This window comes from Arvicanthis niloticus, chromosome 9, assembly GCF_011762505.2.
Source record: "Arvicanthis niloticus isolate mArvNil1 chromosome 9, mArvNil1.pat.X, whole genome shotgun sequence".
NCBI classification, from domain to species: domain Eukaryota; kingdom Metazoa; phylum Chordata; class Mammalia; order Rodentia; family Muridae; genus Arvicanthis; species Arvicanthis niloticus.
Window position 1 is genome coordinate 37,404,624 of NC_047666.1, and position 25,879 is coordinate 37,430,502.

The 25,879-nt window shown below is 40.9% G+C and overlaps 1 protein-coding gene across 6 annotated transcripts in view; it reads left to right on the forward strand.

Moving 5' to 3' along the window:
• Mitf (melanocyte inducing transcription factor) overlaps positions 1–25,879 on the forward strand; it is a 212,172-nt gene that overhangs the window by 93,491 nt on the left and 92,802 nt on the right. The window lies entirely within an intron of this gene.

The following is a 25,879-nucleotide window of genomic DNA, read 5'->3' on the forward strand; positions in this document are numbered from 1 at the left end:
ACCATTCTTAGACCACAACAGTGACCGACTAAGCCGTGTATTCTTTTTTTTTTTTTTTTTTTAGGTTTTTCGAGACAGGGTTTCTCTGTGTAGCCCTGGCTGTCCTGGAACTCACTCTGTAGACCAGGTTGGCCTCAAACTCAGAAATCTGCCTGCCTCTGCCTCCCAAGTGCTGGGATTAAAGGTGTGTGCCACCACTGCCCAGTGTATTCTTAAATAGGAGAGAAATCAAGTACAATTTTAGAGCTAGCAAATGTGGGTTGCCACTATATTTTAATTTTTATTTCTGAGACAGGCTCTCTTGTAGCTCAAAGTGGATTCAAATTTACTATGTAAATGACCGTGATCGTGAACCTCTGACATCTGATTCTCCTACCTTTGCCTCTTGAGTGCTAGAATTGCAGAGTTGTTCTGTCACATATAGCTTGTGGATCCTGGAAATCAGACCTAGGGCTTTGTGCATGCAGGGCCAGCATTCTGCCATGTGCTATATCCCCCAACCCTTCCAGCCTTTTTGACATCATCTTGCAGTCTTTATTTCTATTTGATTCTTAGTGTCTTATCTAAAAGCAATATGGGGCGAACCCCACACAGCTTTTTATGCTGAGCTGTGTGTGTCATCTATAGAACATTTAACTTATTCAGAAGAAGGATAATTAGACTTAAATGTAACATTCCCATATTATATGTAATATATACAAATATATATATATTAATATAGGTATATATGTCCATAGCTATGTATCTTCCCACACAATTTACTACAGCCTTTAGTCACACATACACACACACACACACATACACACACACACACACACTCAAAATAACCATGCTGAAAGATGACAAAAAGGAACGAAAATAGTAGTTAGTCATCTTGATGTTTTTAATGTGTGTATTTGCTACTTAAAAATATTCAGATGCAGCTTTGCTTTATGTAGTTAATTTTGTGTTACAATGTTTTAGATGGTGGCAAACAGAAGGCCAGGAGGCAATTGTTGAAGCTGTAATTTGCAGAAGCTTAATAATACAAGTCCATTTGCTTTTCTGAATGTGCTATTTATATAATTTATATTTTTAACAAATCTTAGAACTAGAATGAAAATAGTAATTAATCTTAAGAATAAAAAAAAAAGTTACAGCTAGAACAAATTTGGAAACTAAGAAATCCTCTTGGTTAGGCCCACTCAGTGGAACACTCTTCTTTCTGTCACAGAGCCTTACGCTGAGCAGGTAACATATGCTCAGTTAATTATGAGAGGTTGGTCAGGTGGGTAGCATCTCTCTCTCATCTCAGGAAAGCCTACTGCCCATAGAAGTAGCAGTTTGGTTGTAAATCTGACTTAAGAGAAACAGGTTACATATTTTAAGCTACCATCAAAGACCACTGAAGACACATTGTCCACAGCAGGACACACAGAAAAGGAGCAGAAGGGGAATTCAGAATGTTCACATGGGGATGGTAAGCAAGAGCGATTTTTTTTTTTTTTTTGTATTTTGTTTGCTTTTAGTTCCTACAGTGAGCAAACACACTATCTGGAGGATGATACTTTTGTGATACAGAGTATACTTATTTCTAAGCTTATTCAACATGGTCTTTCTTAAACAGAGTTAATAAATTCACAAACATGAACTGGTGCCCATTTGGATCTAATAGCTTTTGGTTGAGTTTGCACTCTAGCAAAATTCACATTAAAATAATATTTTACATAATTTCCTAGTTCAGTTATGCTCCAGCACAACACACTTTACAAAATTAGTTTTGCTCGTGTGTGTGTGTGTGTGTGTGTGTGTGTGTGTGAGAGAGAGAGAGAGAGAGAGAGAGAGAGAGAGAGAGAGAGAGAGAGAGAGACTTTGTGAGTTCATGTGTACCACATGGATGTAAGTAGTCATGGAGGCCAAAGAGTGTTGGTTCTGGAGTTATTGGCAATCAAACCTGGGTTCTTTTTCTGCAAGAGCAGCATGGGCCTCTGAGTGATACATCATAACTCTGTAGCCCTATACACTTTTTTAAAGTCACTATCCTGTGCAAAATGATACAATTGCATAGATGTGAATAGATATTTTTATCTATCAAACTAAAAGTATAATATTTAAAAATTTTTTTTAATGAGAAGATAGGAGCCTAATAAAAACAGCTATATTTATGGTTGCTAGTAGGTTAAGCAATGCACCAAACATAATAAACTTGGTACTTGGTCTTGTCTATGACTGAAGGGGTCACCAACGAATGTGGCTTTAAATGAGTTGTTACAAAGGCATACAAGGCAGCTAACCTGAAGTTGGGTGTAGTGTGTATACCACATGTGGTAAACTGAGGCAGCTGTGTGGGTTTTTGCTGTGCATTTGTACTTTCTGGACTGCCTGATGAGTGCACTTTCCTGTGGTCACGGTTCTGTGGGCAAACCCACATTCACGAGTGTTTCTCCTGCTGTTCTCAGATGCTTGTGCTGGAACAGTGCATTTCCCAAACAGCACTGTGGCAGAACAGACTGCATGTGAATGAGATGAAATTTAGTTGTGCTTGTTCTAGTTATGACAAGAGCCCAGTTTGGACCCAGCCTCCCCATCATTACTCATTGCTTCAAGCCTTGCAGGAAGCATCCCTGTGTGGTACTAAACTCCACCATGCTTTAATTCCTGACCTGGAACAGACACGGAACAACATGATTTTTTTTGTGGAGACATTTAGCTCTGCCCAAGTATCCTCCCTTGGCATGTAACTGGAGACCTGCCAAGCTCCTCAGCTTTCCACATCCAGCGCCCTACCAGATGGACTTTCCAGTCAAGCAAATGGCCTTGAACTTGAAATACCATGAAATAATGAACTCCAGGTCCATCTGGAGGTCTAACCTTGGTCATAGTACAACTCAATTCTTACAAATGCTGCCACGAAAAGAGGTTCCCTGTACCTCCTGAATACCTTACCACAAATAGGGAGCAAGAGGATGGCATTTGAAATGTTTAAGGAAAGCTTGAGAATTTTATAAGTATCAAAAATAATCACTTAAGGAAAATATACTGCAAAGGCGGTGGCTGAAGTCATCCAGATGAGCAGAGGTTCAGATCATGAGATATGCCTGAGATAGCTTTTCTACCTGCCTACCACTTACATAATGTAAACTAAATTATGTCTAGCATTATCCCCCAGCCCCACTGGAGATCATCACAAGGTAGGGACTTATAATGCTGATTTGTGTGGTGCTTGCCGTATGGCTTTTATGATGTCCTCTTTATGACTGTTGGGAGAAGTGTCTCTGGCTTCAATACCACAAATGACTATGCTCCTGCACAGCTTTGGCCTTCTGCTTTATGGGTATAGTTAGTCATGTAACCGATCCCATCTCCTTCCTCTTTATGGCTACAGACATGTTTGCTTTGACCCACACATTGAGGAAAAAAAAAAGAGAGAGAGAGAGAGAGAGAGAGACCCAAAAGAAAAATCATTTGCCAACACGGGAACATGGGAATGAAATTTCCCACCAGTGTATTTGATTGACCAGCATTTATTCAAACATCAAGTCTTGCCACATTGAACTCTTATCTCCATGGTGACTCTGGGGTCCAGTCAGGAAGTAGTGCCTTCTCCCTAAAAATAGAGTAGTGTGTCTTCAGTCATTTTAGCCAACTTCCCCTGCCTCATCCTGCAAGATGCTGGAATCTTAAGTCCTCTGGCTTAGAAAGCAATTTGGGATTCACCTTTGGAAGCCATGTAGGCTCCTCTTGAGAGCTTCCCTTCTTTCTCCTGTATTTCCTTCCATTCATCCAGTCCTATTACTTTCTGCCCTTGTTCATTTACCTTGGGACACTGCATGCTCTTTCCATAAAGTGTGTTTAAGTCTCTTTTGAGAAGAGAGTATAAATAAGCAAAAATAGGAAAACAACTTTCTTCATGAAGCTATGTTATTTTTACTTTTGCCTGGTAAGTCCGGAAGCATTTCAGTGTTTTCCCTGTGGCCTCTTTCTTAGCATACTTGATTCTAGTACCATTTAAGAGTTGTTGATTTTGTGTGTGTGTGTGTGTGTGTGCGTTCATTTTTTAAAGTTTTCACAATTGCAATTGTGTAACCACACAATCCTTCCTGCCTCCCATCCCTGCTTCCTTCTCTTCCTTCCCTCCCTTCTTCACCCTCCTTCCCTTTCTTACTTCTCTAGTCCTTACAGAGACAGATTAAATGTGAGTTTGTTTATGTAACATCTCCCCTGACAATTACCACTTTGGTTTTATGGATAGAACAGTGAATAAAATGAACAAGGATACATGCAGTATCAGATATCACATGCTGTCAGGAATGGGGTTGAAAGAAACAAAAAGCAAAAAAACAAGGGGGGCAGGGCTTTGTTTAACTTGAGATGAATGGGTTAAGCTTCAACACTAGAGTTTCTTCTGAGCAGCATTTTGAATTTTGAATTAACAACAGAGTGAACTGTGCAGACAGCTGGGGGGGGGGGCACTATGGCCCAGAGGATATTATGGCAGCAAGGATAATGCACTCCCCTTTGAGGAGAGAGCATCCTGAGTCTGACCTGAGGTGTCAAACTTTTATTCTGGATGTCGCCTCTATGAAGACTGTCAGGAGAGAGGCTTCTAGTGTCAATAGCACACATGACCATGCTTCCACACATCCTTGGCTTTTTGACCTGGTAGCACAGGCTTGTACTCTTTGGACCATGTCTATGAACTTATTTCACCCCTTGAAGGCAACACCTTTCCTGCTGGTCTGTGTGCTGGGCCAGCTCCGGTCATTGGCCCTTGGTAAGTGTTTAGTAAATATTTGTGCAATTAATGACTGAACATCAATAGTTTTAGAAGAATAGCAAGCTTCTCCACAGAGGCCACTATGCTATATTCTTACAGGTGTGGGTAAAACCTTGTCTTTGATCTCAGGGCCTTTAACTATTGTGCTACTGGCCTATCCACAAGGTATTTTTCTTTGGTGGTGGTTACAGTTTTTACACTTAGTAAGGCACATCTTGGGACTTGTCATCCAAGAAAGGGCCCGAGGGTCTCTGCTAGTCACCAGTGTAGTGGATTAAGAGTTCATCCAACAGGATGAACCACACCGGTCACGTCCCAGAGTGTGAGAGCTAGCCTGAGGCTGACTGTGTCTGTGTTTTCTCTCTGTTGTTTGTCATTTGGTTATCCCAACTTCTGGCAGAGAACTTGTGAGCTCTGAGTAAGAACCTAACACTTATTGAAGAATAACTAGTGTTCATGCATGCTCATATCTCTATACTCTTTTATAGAGCACCATTTTATCCACCCTGAAAAACAAACAAACAAACAAACAAAAAAACCCCACTTTCTGTGATAGTCTTCTAAGTATACCACAGAAGGAGAGACTACTGGAAGGCCAAATGGGCATACAGACCAGGCCTTCATGACACGTATATCCCACCTCCCTTGCTCTAAGTTCTTAGTTTGTTTTCCCACTTAGTGCAAGAGGGAAGCAGGTGAGGGCTGGTAAGGATGGAGCCTTGTTTAATTATAACCATTGTGTTCATAACTTGTGGTTACATCCACAGAAGTGTGAAAAGAATTCTCAGGATAAATGGACTCTTGATGGGGTGAGCAGCCTTCTTTCCTGTCACAGGCAGTTGGCTTCCTTCACGTGCGACTGATATCAGATGGAGAGGAAGGTCTGCTTCAGAATGTGTGCTTTTTTTGGTTTTTCTAACTGTACCTCAAAAATTGCCTCGGCTCTGTGTCTGAGACTTCACCTGGTTGTCTAAAAACCACATGGGAATTTTCTTCCTTAGAGGATTCTTGGCTTTGGCTGTGGTAAGACCTTGGTATTTTACAATTATACCATTCCTATCCCCATGTGGTATGCAGCTTGTCAATCCATTCCCTCACATTCTCAGTCAGGGATGTTAGAAATTTTCTCGCTGTCCCTTGTGTCAGGAACAAATTCCTCTCCTTGCGCTAGAACATCAGATTTTTCTGCTGTTTTTGTTTGTTTGTTTTGTTTTTTGTTTGTTTCTTTTTAATATGGAGTCGAACTTATTTGCAACCCTGCTTCTGCAGGAACACATATTTAAGGAGGGAGGAAGGGAGGTATATGAACAACAGTCACTTGGTTAGAGGGCTCTGTGGAATCCTTACACTTCCTTCCATGTGTTTGCTTTGAAGCAAGGGGTCATGATAGTTTTGCAGATCAAGTCCATATAGATGAAAGAGAGAAGTAGATAACCTACTTTCTGGGGAAGATGAACTGGCTGGGTCTTCTCATTTTTCCCTAACTCTGTAGCAGTATTGTTCTGGCAGATATTGGCTGGCCATGGAACATTTGAAAGAGCAAAGGTCTCATGAATGGTCTGTGTGTCACCATGGCAGCAGGGTCAAAACAAATCATCCTTCATGTGTTTCCTGAAGCACTCTAGAATTGATTCCAGCTTTGGTGTCAGGCCTTTGATCACACTGTTAACTGAAAACAAACTATTACTGGAAACATTACCGGTAAAGAAACAATTGAACAGACATGTCATTCTGGTTTCTCAGTTCTCCTGATATGCTCAGATGTTAACACACGTTGATAATTGAGTGTGGAAAGTCTTTTTAAAAATTCATGTTCTTGAGTCTGCTTACGGCCATGATGTTACTGACATAATCAATGACATCTCATTAGCTTTTAATAGTGAAATCCATTCTCACTAAAGAGTAGACACTGGTGTTAAAAAAAGAACCTGTCATGGATACCCCAAAGACTCGTAATTCCTCTTTTCTGCACTGTTCACCTCACGCCTTCGTATTGATGAGAATAAGCCATGGGATGTGAGTTTACTAGGAGAGTATTTGAGAGTCTCCATTTACCTGGAAATGCTCTAGGGAAATGATCCTGGTGAAGTGCCTCTGAATGTAGGAGGGAAGAGGTAGTTTTTGTGAGGCCTTGCCAGGCTCAACCTCTGGTAGTGAGGCTGAGGATGGTGATGGTGTTTTTAATGGTGAAGGCTATGGTGTATCAGATTTTTATGTTTGAATGTCTGTCCCAAGTGCATGTGAGACATTACTCCCTGTGCCATGGCACAGCCTATGGATGAGACTGTTCTTATTTCCATTTTGTATATGAGGAAACAGAGGGGTTGAATAGTTTTCCTTTGGGGGCACAGCTCATGAGAGAGGGGAGGAGCTTGGGTATGAAGTTCCTTTTATCTGTTCCTCACCATAGCCTTTCCACAGGTCAGAAACTCATGGCTCGGATATGTCTGTGGCCTGGAACCAATTTCCCAGCTCCACTCCTCCTTTGTTGTATCTTTTGCCTGGAGCATGCTTGCTGGAATGCTTATCAAGGTCCAAGCCCCTTCCATCTTAGCCTCGCTGCATAGCTCAGTTTTCAAAATATGTCTACCTTTTGAATTTTTGGCAGTATTCAAGTAATCCAGAGAATACTAACTTCCACTGCAAATATTCAGTGAGTTCGCCCTGATTATGCATGCATGAGTTTTCTCTGGAAAGTGTGGTTTTTCTGTGAGTCTCAGAAAAGTATTTAATCTAAGAGTTGAAGATAGTGTTGCTGATAACTCTCACAGATGAGTACCCAGAGGCAAGGAACATGTCCTCTTCTTAGTTTTTTCTGTGGATGGATTTAACAATACTATATTTTTTTGAGTGTCTGGAGAGATGGATATATTTCCTTGTAGACTGTGATTTAAAGAACAGCGGGTGTGGATTCAACTGTGCCTTGGGTTCAAAACTGTTTCATGAATAATCTCTGAAAACTACATTTTCTTCATTGAGAAAAGAACATCATAAAGGGTATGAGTGTTAAGATATTGTTATTGAGAATTAAAATGAAGCATGTATGGGCATGCTAGATGCGATGATCCATTACATACCTTCCATAAGCAACTAAACTCCCTACCACTGCTTCTGATTAAATGTCTTTGAAAAGGTTGGAAGGAAGAAGTTCTTACAAATCTCTGTTGGATTGTCACAGACTTACTGAATGCTTTAGAGCATAAGATGTTTTCCTGTTGCTCTTGGGTCTTAAAGGCTTTGAGCCACTGTTGATGCAGTGGTGGATACAGGGAGGTATGACCCTGAAATGTCATTCGCTTTTCCTGTGGCCATGACCCTGGCCCAACCATGGCCCAGGCTTAACAGAAGGACACCCAAAATGCCATCTCATAGAAATGTTGTGATCTGGGCACTCTGCCCCCGAGGATTCAGACATATGCTTTTTATGTCTAAATCAACAGAAAAAAGTGCAGCTGTAGCCACTGCTCTGCATAATTGTTGAAGTAGTTCTTTTTGTAGGATAGTCACAGAGTCCCCAAGTGTCAGGAAGTCCTCCCTGTGTATCACAGGTGTGTGTATTAGGTCAGATAAAAGTCAGCCGCCACTGAGCGATGTCACTTGCTGACATGGAAATGATGAATACTGTGTATAAATCAGGGCATAAGATGGTAATAATTCAGCCACCAGAGTCATGTATAGCAAGAGGGAAATCTAATTAGCAATTAAAAGCAATAGACTCTGGATATCTGTACTGTTGTGGGGAACTCTCAAACCCATTTGCCATGGCAAGAAACCCGATTCCAGAGGCTGTATATATACTGCCTGGAGATGCCTGTAGAGCACTTGGGTAGCAGAGCCCTGGGTTTCATCCCCAGCACCACATAAACCAAGTGTGGAGGTTCACACCTGTAATTCCACAACTCAGAACTTGGAGGCAGCAGGATAGGTAGTTCAAAGTCATCCCCAGATCTGTAAACTAATAAATGGTTTCTGGGAGATAGTACTCATAGGAGACTTGACTACCTCTGAGCAGCACAAAGGAGTGATGGTCTTACACCTTGACTGTGGGGATGATGGTTACTGGACTATACATTCCTACTTTATAGAACCACACACCAAGGAAAGGCAAATTTTAATGACTAGAGGTGGTGATTAAATAATACTAATTGGACGGTGGTAGCTACACAATGTGCTCCTGAAGAAATTCTTTGACAGTATAATACATGTGATTTAAATTCTATAAATATTATGTAAATGCCATAAGATATTTGCTGATTAGTTGCAGTGATGCTTTGCTTCGTGAGAACCTTAGAGGAAATCCTCAACCCAGGACCTGCATGGCATCTCACTACACTGTCTTTTAATAAATAAGCCCACAAAGATGAGAGTTAACTTTAGGTTATAATTCTCTGTTGAACGTGGGATATTGGAGGAAAACAGATCAATTAATAGTAGGGGGTTATTGTTGAGAAATTGAGAATGATTAGTCTGCCAAGAAGAAACATTAGAGGAGAAAGAGATCAATTAATATTTGGAGGTTATGGTTCAGGAAGTGAGGAAGGTTTGCCAAGGAATGATCTTGAGGAATAGATTAATCTTAAAGTATTTTTGAGAGGACTTTTAGTTGAACTTTTGCACTTTATTAAAATATTTTTCAATGTTTAAATTTTATTTTATGGGTATAAGTGTTTTCTTACATGTATGTCTGTGCCTTACATATGAGCTCCTGGAGGCCAGAAGAGGGTATAAGTCCTCTGGAACTGGAGTTACAGAAAGTTGTAAGCTGCCATGTGGGCTTTGGGAATTGAACTTGTGTCTTCTGCGAGAGCAGCAATTGGTTACCAAGCCATCCCTCCAGCCTGGACCATAGTATCTTACAAAGTCATTAAATCTTATATTCATTTCCTGATAAATTTTCAGCAAGTTATCAGTGCCCACTCTGATATCCAGGATAAATCAGCACCCTTTTGGAACCCTTCATTACTCTTTACTCTAAATACCAACACTCTCCTCATTTTGTGTGTGTGTGTGTGTGTGTGTGTGTGTTGTATTTACATGTTCATATGGATGGGTATATACAGGTGTGCAGGTGTATGCGAATGTGGATGGGTGTGGGTGGAGACCAGAGTACAATGTCAGGTGTCTTCCTTAATTGCTCCCTACCTGATTTCTTGAGGCAGGATCTCTAGGTAAACCTGGAGCTCATTGATTTGACTTGACTGTCTGGGCAGTGGGCTCCAAAAAAATCTACTTTTATCTGCCCTGTGCCTCCCAGGTGCTAGAGTTGAAGGTGGATATTGCCCCCGTGTGTGTGCCGGTTCTCATGTGCTGACTTCTAACAACACTTTAATGCTTGTCTGAGTGTCTGAGTTTTATTTAACAATGTAAATCAAAGGTTAGCCCAAGTTTTATTTAACTATGTCAATCAAACCACACAGACTGTACTGCCACATCTGAATTACTTTCTTCATTTGTATGTATATGAATTCACCTCTTGACATACCAGCTAGAGCTATCTGAAAGAAGGGAGCCTTAATTTAGAAAATGCTTCCATAAGATCTAGCTGTAAAGCATTTTCTTAATTAGTGAACAATGTGGGAGGGTCCAGCCCATGGTTCTTGGTGCTATCCCTGGTTCTGGGTTCTATAGTAAATCAGGGTGGGTAAGCTAGGGGAGCAAGCCAATATGTAGCACCCCTCCATGGCCTTTGCATCAGTTCCTTCCTCCAGGTAACTGCCCTGTTTGAGGTTCTATCCTGACTTTTTTTCAGTGATGAACAGCAATATGTAAGTGTAAGCCAAAGTAACCCTTTTCTTCCCAGCTTGCTTTCTGGTCATGGAGTGTCACTGTAGCAACAGAAACCCAAACTAAGACATGATGGTAATAGTAATCCATAATATGGTGGCATTGCCATGTGTGGATCCCAGTATCAATGGGTTCTGTACTGTGCTGCGGTTTTGTACATCTCCACTCTTGTCCAGCTTGCGTAGATAACAAGAGCCATTTTGAAAAAGGCTTTGGAAGAATTTACACACTTGGCTGTATGATCCTGTTGCTTTGTTCCCCACTGGTTAGCACATCTGTATTACTTTACTGGACAGTGTAGAGACATTGGGGCAGAAAGAGAGTGTGAGCACATGAAGGGTGTTCAGGCAAGAGGGCGACCTCAGTGAGTAGACTTAGAGCATGAGTGAGCTGACCATGTTGACTGGAATCATTAAGTCTCGGGAGGCAGGTTGGCCCTTGATTGGCAGGCAAAATAAAACATTTGAAATTCTTTCACTATTTATTGGTGAGCCATTAATTGCCTAAGAATAGCGAGCCCCTGCCTTAGAAGGGTTCTCCAGGCAGGGTAGGTCTGCAGTCCAGGTTAGAGCTGAATCGTGTCAGAATAACTGAGGAATCGATGAAACATAAGGTGTGTGTTGGTTATTGCCAGATAGGTATGAGAAATGCTGCTCCTTGGGAGATGAGGTGCATTTGACATGTGTTATCTGAGGTAGCTATATGATGTCACTATTGTCCTTTTTTTAAAAAAAAAAAAAATGTGTTTATTGACTGACTCTTGCTATCTCATTTTCTCTCTATCCTTACTCCTCTTCCTGGGTTAAATATATTTTTCTCCTTTCTTCCTCCCTCCCTCCCTCCCTCCCTCCTTCCCTCCCTCTCTCCCTTCCTTTCTCTCTTCTTCCCTTCTTCCCTCCCTCCCTCCCTCTCTCCCTTCCTTTCTCTCTTCTTCCCTTCTTCCCTCCCTCCCTCCTTACCTACCTTCCTTCCTTCCTTCCTTTTCTTTAATAGGGTCTCACACTATAGTCCAAGCTGGCCTGGAGTTCAGTATTTAACCTTGGTTGCTGTGAACTCATGGCAATCTTCCTGCTTTAGCCTCTGGACAGATGTGAGCCACCATACCTTTCTTATTATTAAATATATCTTATATTTAGAAAAGCACTGAAAGCCCATCTGCTTACTAAAGAATAATGAAATGAATACCTGTGCACATGCCATCCTTCTTGAATGTAGAACACACTCCCCACTGAGTTAACTACCCTGCTGGATGCTGTCCTGCTCACTCCTTTGCTTTTTATTATAGTCTGCGTCAGTGGGCCCAATTCTAAACCATGCCTTGACCTTTCAACTGCTGGAATCACATGGCAGTGACTTCCTTTTCTCATCCAGCATTTGTTCAGACTATACAGAGGAGGTTATAGATGTGGCACACTAATGTGTCATGGTTCACTGTATGGATAATGCTCAGTTTATTGACCGAATCCCTCCTCACCTGTAGTTGCTGACACACTGACCCACATATTGTGGCACGTGTGGTAGACTTATCCATTCATGCTCCGTGTCCCATAAACTGAAAAGCTGTCCATAAACTCATTAAAACTTTTGGTTAATAATTTAATGTTTACAAAGACTTGGAAGGACTTTGTGTTCCGTGTGGGAGACACCTCCCCTCCCCTCCTCGTCCTTTCCAGTCTCCTTCATTTATGTCTGTGTGTGGTATGCACTGTGTGTATGAGTGCTCGAGTTGTATAGGCACACATGTTATGTGCATGCATGAGTGCACATGTGTGCATGCACACATATGCAAACCTTGGCATGATACTGGGGAGTCTTTCTGCATCACTCTCTACCTTGTTGATTTAGGCAGCTTCTCATTGAACTCAGGGCTCACCTAGTCAGCTAGAGAACTTGCTTTAGAGGCTCCCAAACCTTGCCTCTTCATATCTATATGGGTTCGGATGGTATAAATCCTGGATTTCACTCTGGTGTGGCAAGTACTTCAACGGCTGAGCCACTTCAGCCCAGACATGTTTTCACATGTGTTTTCTGTGAGACTGTTGTCTGCATTGCAGCACAGGCAACAGTATCTCTGGCCTGCTCCATTCATTGGTCCAATAGCACCCCCTCTCCATTTGAAAAGTAAAAAATGTTACAAAGCCTTTGTCCCCAGCATCTGTACCTTCTGTACCTACATAGGCAATCTTGGGTTTATTTTCCTGCTTCATCTCAGACCCAGGTGGGTGACTGTGAGCAAGAATATTTCCTTTTGTCTTTGGCAGTGCCTTTTTTCTGTCCTGGAGATCAGCCCTGTTCTGTTACAAGTGCCTGTTGCTGTGTTGTCATGGATCACAGGCCTCCCTTTGTCTGAATGCCTTCAATCCTTGTTCACCTTCTGGTTCTGGTGAGACTACATACTCATTATATTCATAAAAAGCAAATAATAGAAAACTAAGTGTATACTTTTTAGACTAGTCAGCTTAAAAGGCATCAATAAATAAATAATAAATAAATACAAACATGGTAGTAAAGTTAAAAGGCTCATGAGTTATAGGATGTCCACATCTGAAAGGCACATTTAAAACATGTACTTTTATGTGTATGGGATTTTACCCACACATATATATCTGTGCAGCATGTGAATTGCCTGGTGCTTGAGGAGGCCAGAAGAGGCCATTGGGTTCTTGAGTCCAGACATATAGACCATTGTACATTTCATGTAGGTGCTGAGAATCGAATGTAGCTCCTCTGGAAGAGTAGCCAGTGCTCTTAGCTACAGAGCCATCTCTCTAGCCCCTGACGCATACATCTTATAGTACTGACTCTTTGCTAGCCATTGGGGTTGTGTTCCAGAAAGCATTGTGGCATGCCCATGGTTCACAGACTACATGTAGCCAAAGATTGCTATGGAGGTAGCCTAACACAAAACCCCAAACTTATTTAAAAGATTTTAATTTTTAAGTTATATGCATATGAATATGTGTGGGTGTGTGCACATAAGTACAGGGGACTGTGGTGCCCTGAGAAGCCTTTGGAAAACCTGGAACTGAAGTTGGAGGAAGCTGAGAGCTGCTCTGCATAGGGAGTGGTGTGTGTGGGTCCTGGGAACCAAATGACTTCTCTGCCAGAGCAGAATATGCTCTTAGTTGCTACGGTATCTCTCAAGCCTTCAATTATAAACTACTTTTAAAGTATTCTGTGGAATTATAAACTTAATCGTGTGGTTCTTGAGCCCAGAATTTGTACATAGCAGGATTACATTTCAGTGTTGAAGGCTGGACAAGCCTTGATAAGACATGTTTACCTGGAAAATAAGATGAAACGTGTAAATTAGAAATAAGTTTAAATATTACCCAGCTCTTCTTAACTTTGTGTGTGAATTCCCTCCACCCCTCCCCCCATCAGGTACCACAGGAACCCCAAAGTATTGTAAAGTTAGCTCCATGGAGTGTATCGCTAGCAGGGGGATTTGTTTCAGAGAATGCCTTTTGATAATTTATCATCAAATTCGAAGGATTCAAAGCAAACCCAAATCTAAACCCAACCATTAACTAAATGTGTGTCTCATAAGGAAACATAGACAGTGTCACCAGAGGGGTCTTCAAAGACTAAACCACGCCCCCTCAGCTCACCTGACATCTGTCCTCGCAGGCTTGGGGTCTTCTCCCTGTTTGCAGGCTCTGCCAGCACCACTGTGTGTCACCTCCATTGTGAAGTTCTCAGTCCTCCTTGGCAGGACTCTACACTTCCGGCATGAAAGCCTATCTGCAAGTCACACTCATTTTCCACAGTGTGTGAGAGAGAGATTAGGGCTGAGCTCTCCTACAGCCATGTCAGCGCCCTGTATGGCTCTGTTTTATCACACTGAAATTCTTCAGAGCTGTTAGCATCCCACTACTGTGCAGGAGGTCACTATTTCTGGGCTGTGTTTCATCGTGTCCTCCCCCAACCCCCCGGAAAGATTCTGGCACATTCTTCGTTTCTCTGATTGTTTCTCAGACTTCAGCTATTCCCCTGCTAAGTTCCTTGCTTTTTCTTCTAGAAACAATGTAAGGCTTCAAATACTCACCATAATGTGAAGGAGTCTTATATAGTGTTATCTAGTGTTTAGACACACGCACAAGTCCATGTAAAGAGAATATAAGGAAAGTGAAGGGAATGTTCAGATAAGGTAGGTGGTCTGAGACACCCAGAGGCCTGAGCTTTCTGCTTAACAATGGGCAAGTGTTGAGAGGCTGAAACACATTAGCATGGGAGGTGTTGTCCTGCGATGAAAGAATTCTGAAAGGCCCCTTTCAGCGTGTGACTCCAAGGCTACTTAGTGTGGAGTCAGTGTGTCCGGATTTGAGACCATGTTGAACCGCACACTTAGAAGCCCTCACTCATGACTGTCTTTGCAGAGAGAATCTGCTAAGCTCCAACTTTCTGAAGATGGTGCTTTTCTGAGAACCCATCTGGAATCACGCATTTTCTTCCATTTTCCCCATTAACATGTGTAAACTATGTCCTAGGTACAGGGACTTCTTTTATTTACATTTAAAACTTTACTTATTTATTTCTGTATGTGTTTGAGCACAACATGCATGTGGGGGTCAGAAGACAACTTACAGGAATTCGTTGTCTTTTTTTTTTTTTTTAACTGTGTGAGTCCCGGGACTGAGTTTTGGTGCTTGAGGAAAGGCTCCTTTACCTGCCGCTCAGCTCTGCTTTATAAAAAAAAAAAAAAAAAAATCATTGCTATTTCACATTTTTCCCAAGTCTTCCTTTAAAGCAGGTGATTTAACATTTAACAGCAAGCAGTGTTTCTTCTTAGTTTCCTTCTAGTAACTGTTGTTATTTTAACTCCTGTTCACCATGAATATTCAGGAAAGTCTGCCTAACTCTTGTGTGTTGTTTTACAAAGTCAGATCCTGGCCACAGGTGACAGTGAAAGCGCCATGTTAATGAATTAATCATTTAACGGCCAGCGGTTGCTGAGTGTCTCCCTGGTGTGGAATTGTAGTTCATGGGTAGAGAGTGGAGTGGTAAACTGAACAGATATGGTCCATGCCTGCACGGAATGCAGAAATCCGGTGGGGCCTGGGTGAGGGTCAGGAATGAAGGGACTCGAGCCCCAGATTCTAATTTTAGAACTGTTTCACTCTTTTGATCCTTGAGTGGCTTTCGTAAACGCAAAAACAGAGGACTGTGGGCTATGGAGCAGCCAAGCCGGGCCGTGCTCCATAGCCCACAGTCCATCCATGTGTTCAGTTTCAGAAAGTCTCCTTATGTCCTGCTCCTCGAATCCTTTATTTAAGTAAAGAGATTAAATCGCCATGAGGTGTGATCCGCAAATGTGAGGTACAGTGTGGCAGTATGCTGAGAAATTCTCCATGTCTCTGTCTTTCCACCTGCTTATCTTTAAGATGAGCCAGAGATATGATCTCACTTACCCACCCCCTCCCCCCAGTTTTCCCAGTTTCCTAATAACACAACAAGACATGGTGACTGGACCCAGTATTAGGAAACGGATCTCTTTGTTAATAGCAATATCATTGTGGGTAGTGACAATTATAGACTGTTCAATTTCCAATCTATCTCTTTAAACCAATAAATGAATAGTATTAACACTAAACATTGCTGCTAAGACTCTAATATTCATGGCATAATTCTGACATATACCAGGTATATCATCTAGAACCTAAGCTGTAGCAGGTGCTCAAGTATTTGTTGTGCCTATGAGTTTTGATAGGAATATTTTTATTTTTCTTTTATTCATGATTTTGTTGATATTATTTAAACACAAATCATTGTTTTAATATTGGAGGCCAGATAAACATGGATTAATATAATTATTATTTCCATATCTTCAGCCTGGTCTGTCTGTAGTATATGAACATTATTATGAATAGTTTAATAACTATTCATAGGAGAGGTGGGCAGCTTTGCTGGGCACTAGAGAAAGAGCATGAGGTTTAATATTTATAACAATATATAATGTTAAAAATACAATATATGTATTTTTCCTTTCTGACTTTTCACAACACTACTGTTTAAAATTATACAGACTGTTAATTTAAAATATTGGTTATTTTAACTTTGACTATCAACATAAATATATGGCTTGATTATAGCAGGGCTCCCTAGAGTGTGAATTAGGTACAGAGAGCTAAAATGTATCCAGTTTATTATGAATGATTGGGTTTAATCAACAGACAGGAAGGATTTCTGTGCAAATATTATTTCCCCCAATTTAAATCCTGTTTGCTCAGCATAAGTGAAGCAGATGTCATTAGCACAGGAGTGAGAGTATTTGAGCTACTTCAAGTAGTTAGGAAATTTGACTCTCAACACAGATTCGGAGTAAGGTGATCTACCGAATGCAGACAATCCGGAGTGATGTTTTGACCAGTTTTGAATCATACTAATTTTGGTATTTAAGATAAGATTTCCCACTTGACTCCCAGTGTTATGTTCATATAATAAAAATATAAATTATAAACATAACTGATACACAGAGCCAGAGAAGGCTTCTGCTAGAATTTAGTTTGCAGCTAAGCCAGCCATTGAAAGGGCAGCTACTTAAATGACAGCAGAAGTTACAGAGAGTTACCACTTTTGTGGGTATTTATCCATTATTTATTTATTTATTACTTATTTATCCATTAGGATTAGTGAATCACACATCCATCTAGTCCTTTATTTTTATTTTATTTTTATGTGTATAAGGGTTTTGCATACATGTGTGTATTTGCTCTAAATTGTCCTTGATGCCCACGACACCTAGAAGAGGGCACTGAATCTGCAAAAGCAGAGTTATTGATGGTTATGAGCTTCTTTTTGGGTACCAAGAACCAAAGAGTGGTTCCTTTGCAAGAGCATCGGGTGTTCATAACTACTCAGCTATCTCTCTGTTCTCACTGGCCCTTTCTTGAACTTACATATGTTTTAGATACATGTAGTCACTTCAAACATCAGGTTTAAAAATCATCTCAACTTTTGTCTCCGAATAATGATTTTTCTTTGTTCTAGAGTACAAAGTTCTTTCTTAGTATAACACCAGCTTTGTATTCTGAAATAGAGTTTCTGTTCCTTAGGCAGCACTAAGTGGATGCTATTTTCCAAGCACCCTGCTAAATACTTTTCCTGCCATATCTCATTTCAGTATGACATGTATCTCTAGGAACTAAATCGCTTGCCCAGGGAAAGCCATGCTGGGGGCAGGCATGCTTCTGGGTCCGCATTGAGTAAGTATGCAGTGCATTCTTAGTTGGCAAAATGATGCTGAATATGAGTCCTGCTGAGAGACAGATACTAATGTGTTTATAAAAGTGGGCCACTAAGAGATTTGTTGGTTATGGTTGAAACCACTGCCTTAGTTCCTGACCACACATCTTGTAACAACTGGTGCTTTTGCAATTTAGTGGCTTCCAACCATCATCTACTGCAGCATCATGACCTGTGAGACCCAGTCCCTCTCTACTCGCTGCTCGGTTCTTAGCACATGGCTTTGGACTCGTACAGTGAACAGTGGTTACATCATTGCCAGAACAGTGTTGGTGATATTACATGATTTGGATGACATGGGTCAGTCATTTCTCATGGCCTTCTGATTCAATCAATGAACAGTCAGCATGAGTCTGACAAGGCTGCTGTGAACATTCCATGGCATGCTGCTTTACAGCAAATGGAAAGGAACACTTAAATCAGTAATGAACTTACTTGTGTTACTCCTGTGGTGCATTTCAAGATGTGTGCTTCTATATATCTTACAAGGCTGGAGGTCAGTTCACTGGCAACACCACCATAGACACCCAGGAGTGTATTGCGCCCTGATGTTTGATGTCCCTGCTGCCACTCCACCACCTGATCTTACCACCCCACCTTCAATATATTGAAGCTTTAGCTGATGGAAGGACCATTATTTGGCATGTGGCTTGTAGTGCATAGACCAGAAAACCTAGCTGGCCAGGCTGTCTTCCTTCTTTCTCTCCATCTCTTTCCAGTGCCTCTTGTGGATTGCATAGGATTTAGGAACGTTTCTGCTGCTGGTGCCCTGGCATGTCACTAAGAGAAGGGGACAGAGGAAGGTGTGTTCATTTTCCTCAGCAACCAAGACCACAGCCAGGGCAGCTTGTGAAGCCACCTTTGATAGCTGAATATTAAGGGTACTTAAAAACCCTGCAGTATCTGTGCTCTTGCTTAGAAGGAACAGCTGTGCTAGATGTTACTGATGGGGGAAACACTTCCCATTTTAGCCCTGCTGCCCTTAAAAGGCAGGCAGAGGCATTTTGTGTTCTTTTTTCTCCCTCTCTTTTCCCTCTTTTTATTGAACACACACACACACACACACACATATCCCTTTCCTCGCTGTCCTCACTGCCTCAAACTCATGATCTTCCTGCCTCAGCCTTCAGTGCTAGGATTATAGGAAGACTTTCTTTTTCTTTTTAAATCATTTTTTAAAGCTGTTAACCATAAAAGAGAAGCCCATGGTTTTTCTTTTTAGTGAGTTAAGGATCAGAGGAAAGAGTGTATTTTAAGGTTCACCAGTAGAAAACTGTACTGTAAAATCATACAGTGAATCACTGACCTCTCCAGAATAGCTTCCTGCTTCTACTTACCCTGTAAGGAAAACAAATGATATTTTACTAATCTCTCATGTTATCAAAGTAGCATAATCATCTCAGGGTCTCCAACTTTCTGTTCTCTCACCCTCTGGCTGACACAGGTTGTGATGTGCTAGTTACAAATACCTATGGCCACCTATTAATAGCTGATGGCCCAGTCACTGCCTTTAATGCCTGGACAGGCACTTCTTTTGAAATAAACCCTAAGAGAGAAAATGAGAGCATTGGAGCTGGGAGATTAAACTGATATATTGATTACTAAAGAAAAGAGCCAAATTATTATTTTAAATATTTATCCCTTCATTACCTGATTAAAAATTCCCCACGGACACACTGTGAGACCCCTGTCTGCGCTTTGCCTGTTTATGCTTAGGACAGATGTTTTTATAAACATTGAGGTTTTTTTTTTCCTCTAGCTGTTTGCATAAGCATCCTGTACCCAATTTCTAAATAATGTTGGGATATCTGTACGTCAGATTTACCTGCAGTAACCTGATTCTCCTCTGGATCGTCTTCTCAGCTTCTCAGCCTTGAAGGGCTTCTATGGGTGCCAGGGACAGAGAGCTGTCTTCCAGGGGAGGTTGTTATATCATTGAGGCAGCAAGGTCTGCTCTTGGAAGGAGAAAGAAATAGAAACAAGATAGGGAGAGATAAACGTGATGGAGTGCTCCTGAGTAGTTCTTTCTGCAGAGAGGTAGTCATTAAAAATTTCCTCTAGTCATGCTGTGACACTTTCAATAGAACTGCAGTTCCAGCTCCTGAAATGTTGTACTCAAGTCTTTCATCTACAAAAAGAAGCTGTGCTGAGCCCCTTTAAAGTGCCTACATAAGCATCTACAACCGTGTGTCCCATTTACGGCATTGCGTTCCTTTCTAATTAATTAAATGCTTTCATCAGATCATACTCAATACAGCTCTGCTTACTGGTTTTCATTCGTGTTAGTCATTTGTCCAGCCTTCCTCCAATCCGTCTAGAAAATATTTATCCAGCACTTGTTATTTGCCAGGTACTGAGAATAAAATAGATACATGTAAATACATATGGATACAATAAATATAAAAGATTCTGCCTGCTAAAATGATTGCAATTTGACTAAGCATTATCAAAGGAAGAAGTCAGCACCATTTGCTGAGAGAATTCAACCCAGAAGTGGATGTTTCTGCCTTAGGAAGAACAGTCAGTGAAGACTTGCCAGAGGGAGAGAGACCTACAGAAACTTTAATCCAAGGGCTCTGGAGGCACAGGTGGGTCAGATCTCTGTAAGTTCCAGGATAACTAGGCCTAAGTAGAGAGACCCTGTCTTAATAAAACAAAACAAAACCAAATTTCATATCCAAAGTGGGGAGGAACCAACCTGAACTGAGTACTAGGAAGGGGGTGGGGAGTGTGGAGTGCTCTGGGCAGTCCTCTTCCACATGTCCCTTTGATAGAGTGGTTCTATGGAGTGTCTCCACCCTTCATCTCAGTCTTCCACGATGACACAATGTGAAAATCAGTGGATGTTCAAGGTGGAGGGCCCATGGGAAGGATTTCCCAGCATCCAAGCTTGATGGTGTGGGGGCAACAGAGATACACTGACAACTGTTGAAGGTGCCTTTTGAGTTTTGTTACCACATAATTACTCTTCTTCGATGACCTAAGGATTTTATAAATATTCAAAGCATATTATGGGAATTTGTAGTGGATACTTTATTGAGTTAAAAGATACAAGCAAGTTTTATTCAGTGAATAAAGAGAGATTATGTTCTTCAGTATTTTTCTGCCTTCTGTAGAGATGACTTATATAGAATATATTATATAGGACTATATTTACATTGCATTTATTTATTTTTAAAATTTGGTATGGATGAGTGTCTTGCTTACATGTATGTTTAGGCACCACTTGAGTACCTGGTACCCATGGAGGCCAGAGGAGGGTGTCAGATCCTCTGGGGCTTGAGTTACAGATGGATGTAACTATGTTGGTGCTGAGAATCAAACCTGGGTCCTTTGGAAGAGTAGCCAGTGCTCTTAACTGCTGAGCCACCTTTTAAACCTCTATTTATAGTATATTGTATATCTATGGTTCCAGTGTTGAACTCTAAGGATGCCCTTCTGCAAATAGAGTCTTAAGCCAGACCCTTGAAGAATCTCATTGATTTATTTGTTTTGGAAAGGATTCTTGACACCAGTATTTTAGGATCTTTCTTTCTTTCTTTCTTTCTTTCTTTCTTTCTTTCTTTCTTTCTTTCTTTCTTCTTTCTTTCTTCCTTCCTTCCTTCCTTCCTTCCTTCCTTTCTTTCTTTTTTCTTTCTTTCAACTACTTAAGGGTATAATGTAAGTAGAAGGTGCCCTCAGTGCTTTTGATAGACTCTGATTTTGAGAGCCATTGACTGGTATAACAACTAGGTGTTTGTAGATGAACCGCGTAGTTCTACACTGTGTGCAAGAGGTAATCATGGGTCAGGTCCCTATAGCTTATAGCACACAGTAAACACTCAGATGCTACTGTCTGGCTGGGGAGTTCATTAAAAAGAGCAATGACTTTCAGGAGAAAGGGGTGTTCTTTGGGGATAGTAATCATCTAATCTTTAAATAAAATAAGAATCCTAAGCTTTGATAAAGGCATAACTTTGCTTTTCTTGAGATATAGTTTAGACAGGATAACAAATGAAGACTCTTATCTCCTCTCTTTAGTGATTGGATTTTTCCTTCTGCCAAGATCCCAGTTTAGCTCCCTAGGAAAAGGTAGCTGCCACGTGTATCCTTGACTGTTTTAAATTCCATTTTAGCTAAGGTGCTGTTTTTGAAAGGGCACCAAGCTTTCTCATGACTCTAGTTGATTTACTACAATTTAGGACAAGGAGAAATAACTCTTATTTGAAATGAATTGGTAGGCAGGTAATAATTTATTCTGCTTTTTTTCTTTGTTTTATTCATTCCACATACATATCTTCAACTCATTTTTAAATATAATTTTTAATGAAATGTTATGTGTGTACACACATGCACACTCATATGCACATACAAATGTGTACAAACTCAGGATGCAAATATAGATTATATAAATGTGTTGATGAAGTTGCTGACAAGATTTACTTGTTTATTTATGGAATGGGAAAGATGTTTCAATTATTAAGGGTGCATACTGTTCTAGCAGAAGATTCAAGTTTGTCTTCCAGCACTCATATCAAGTGGCTCTCAACTTCCTGTAACTCCAGCTATAGGGGTCCAATACCTTCTTCTGTGCTCTGCTGTCATCGATATTCGTGTGTGTGTGTGTGTGTGCATACATATAAACATGAATACACATAATATAAATAAAGTTTTACTTTTATTTATGTATATATTTGTGTAAGTGTATATGCCCATGTGTATACATATGTGCAGAAGTCACAAAATGACATTGGGTGCCATCCTCTATCACTGTATGTTCCTTTTGAGACAAAGTTGCTTCTTAAAGCTGAGGCTTTTGTTTTCCCATCAATGCTGAAAGCCAGCAAGGCCCAGAGATCCTCCTCTTCTCCATGGTCTTTGGAGCTCCAATCATAGGTGTACAAAAGTCACTGGTCTTGTTAGCTGGGTGCTGGGACCCAAACTGTTTCTCATAATTGTGCATCAAGCATCCATTAAAAAATAATATTAAAGACTGTATTTAATCTCCCCCGTGTGTATGTCTGTCTCTGTGCATGTGTGTGCAGGCACATGTGTATCACAACACATATGTGGAGGTAAGAGGACAATTTCGGAGATCCATTTCTTACTTTCCGTCTTGTTTCTAGTTCTGTGCAGTGAATTCCAGACTGGATGATCCATGAACTTCAGGCTGATTATGTCGCTGCATCCCATCTTCCCATAGTGGTGCTAGAAATACGGATGTCTGCCACTATATCTGGATTTTCATGTGGCTTCAGGGATTGAACTTAGGTCATCAAGCTTGGACAGCAAGCATTTTTTTTTTTTTAAATCAGTGTCTTACTCTGTAACCCTGGCTAGCCAGGATGAAACTCACTTTGTAGATCAGGCTGGACTTGAACTCACAAGATCCACCTACTTCTGCCTCTGGAGTTCTGGAATTAAAGGTGTGTCTCACCGCACCCAGCTTTCCAGGTTTAACTCTCTGAGCTAGGTCCTCAGTAGATAGATAAGAAGCACTCCTCCATTGCTGAGTCTTCTTTCTACCCCCTAAGACATTATGGTTTCTTTTCCAGAAATTACTAGCCATCAAACCATGGGCCATCCTAGTACACATGGTTGACTCTCCAGAGATAGTTACTGAATAATTAATTGGGTGATGACTTGTGAGATGTCTTTATATTGGGGATATTTGCATAGGTAATATGTAGATGATAACACGTGTGCACATTCAACTCAACCTTTGGTCCAATGCTGTGTCCAAGAAGTTTCTTTGAGAGCATTAATACCATCGAAATCTTTTTAAGATACCACAAATGAACTATACACATGTCCTTTAACAGTATTTTTGTTTAAACATATATGAAAGTAATTAAAGGGAATGAGTCTTTGGGGACAATGGCTTGACTAAAATGAAAAGTCAGACCATGCTGAACTGTCCAGGGGAACATTTAGTGTTGTGCTGTAGTTAAGTGTCTGGAATTGACCCCATGGCTTTCATGGTCAATGTGTCAGAGCCAATGGAAAGGACTAGCTTTTTTGTGTATAATCATTAATAAATCATACTTTTAGACCTTAAACAATGAAATAATTTAATGTAGCTTAAGCTAGTATCCAAGTAGGATAGAGTCTGACTGGATCCTCTGAAAACTCAACCCCTCACAGAGCTTCACATGCTAAGGCTTACTTCTTTTTTCTGTCTTGCATCTCTTTCTTGATATTTTCTCTCACTCTTTTCTGGTCCCTTGGTTCTCTAGGTGGGTCAGCGTTGACCCAAAATAGGTGCTGCTGACCACAGTCAGAACTGTACAGGCTATTTTCCTATTGATTTTTTTTTATGGGTCAACGACCATGAACATGTTGGCTGCATTATCTCATTTCTGTCTAAAGTCAGCACTGAAACAGCCAATTATCCCTTCTCCTTTGACTGGTGAGGAAACCGGAGTAGAGAAAGTTCAGTGCATTTGCATAAGTTTCTGAATTAGCAAATGGTGGGATATAAACATGGACATTGAACACCAAGAATGAACTTGTGGGGGGCAGCTTCATAAGAGGAGAGGCACAGCTTCTCAGTTATCTTCTTACAGTACCCAGGGAAGTCCCTGCATGTAGAAAGAGCCTAGTGACTTATGTATGAATACAACTCTTCACCAGGGATGTGGTGCAATTAAACTTTCTCCTTTCTATTTACTGACCACTAACTTTACCAAAAACGTGTGTGCACCTTTCTTAGCTTTTTTTCTAATTTGCCATCATCTTTCTTAACTTCATTGGGCCATTATAACCTCCTACTGAGACCACTGTAGTAGCATATATTGTCTGTCTTCTCATTGGTTCTCCATAGAACAACCAGATATAAAATCCCACTGTGATCTCATCAGTCCCCCACTCACAACCTCTTGGTGCTATCTTTCTTACTCGGGGACTAAATCAGTGACGTCTCTCACTGGCTTGACAGATCTGGCATGGTCTGGCCTGGCCACCACTTGGGTTTCATACACATCATGCTTGTCCCTCATTCTACGTTCAGCAACTTTTCCTGCTAACTCTCCATTTGGGCTTCTACGTGTGTTGTCACAACTAAATGGAAGGCTCTTCTATGTCCCCATTCCCCAGCTCCAGCCTCAGTCCAGAGATTCTTGCCTAGGGAAAACCCCATCTGACCTCATGTAACTGTTTTCATCCCCTTGTACCAGCTTCCATATGAGTGATCATGCACTAATATGATTATTTAATATGTGTTTCCCATTGGACTATAAAAATCTTAAGGATTTGTACAGTACTTGAACTATTGTAGCTATTCAGTGAGTATTTATCAAGCAGGAGAGTGGATGAAAGAATTAAATGAACAAGGAGCACATGGTTTGTTTGGCTAAAATCCCTGACTGAATATTTTTGATTATTGGAAGCTCACTTACAAAATATAATTTCATTACATTGTAGAATTGCGATGTATAGAAACAGCAAGCTTTTCTATCCATTTAGTTTGGAGATAATCTTTGAGACACAGAAAGGCAAAGTCACTTGCCCAGGGGACACAGCTAGTCAGTGTCAGATGTCTTTGTTGTGACCTTTGAATTGTTACAGGGAGGACCTGGCTCTTTTCAGAACTCTGTCAGGCAGCGCTGGTGTGCTGAGCCTGTAGCATAAATATTTGATAATATTGATGTTGTCATGTCTGCATTTTCAAGTGTTTTCTCTTTGAGAACACGTATTGCTATTTTTTTTTTCCTTCTTGTATACCGATGTATTCAGAATTGATCAGATGGCCGTCTAAAATACACAGATGTTTGGTCTAAAGATCTGTGTGTCCTGAAGGAGACTGCCACCAATAGAGGCAGCTTGTTTGTTCGCCCCACCAAGCTGAGGCCAAAACAGCCCTCCTTCTACTCCTGGGGTAGATGTAGGTGAAAAAGCTGTGTGTATCAATAGTCTATTAGTTGTAAGATATGCTCCGTGTCCAGCAACCAAAACTGTGTGTATAGTTTCAAAATAGACAGAGATCAATGCTAAGCTGTTTAATATATTCTAGCTGAAATGACAGTTACTCTCCTATATAGCCTTCCTCGCCCACTTCTATGAGTTTGTTAAGTGTTAAAAAATCCACCAGTATGTGACTTCCTTCTCCTTTCAAGT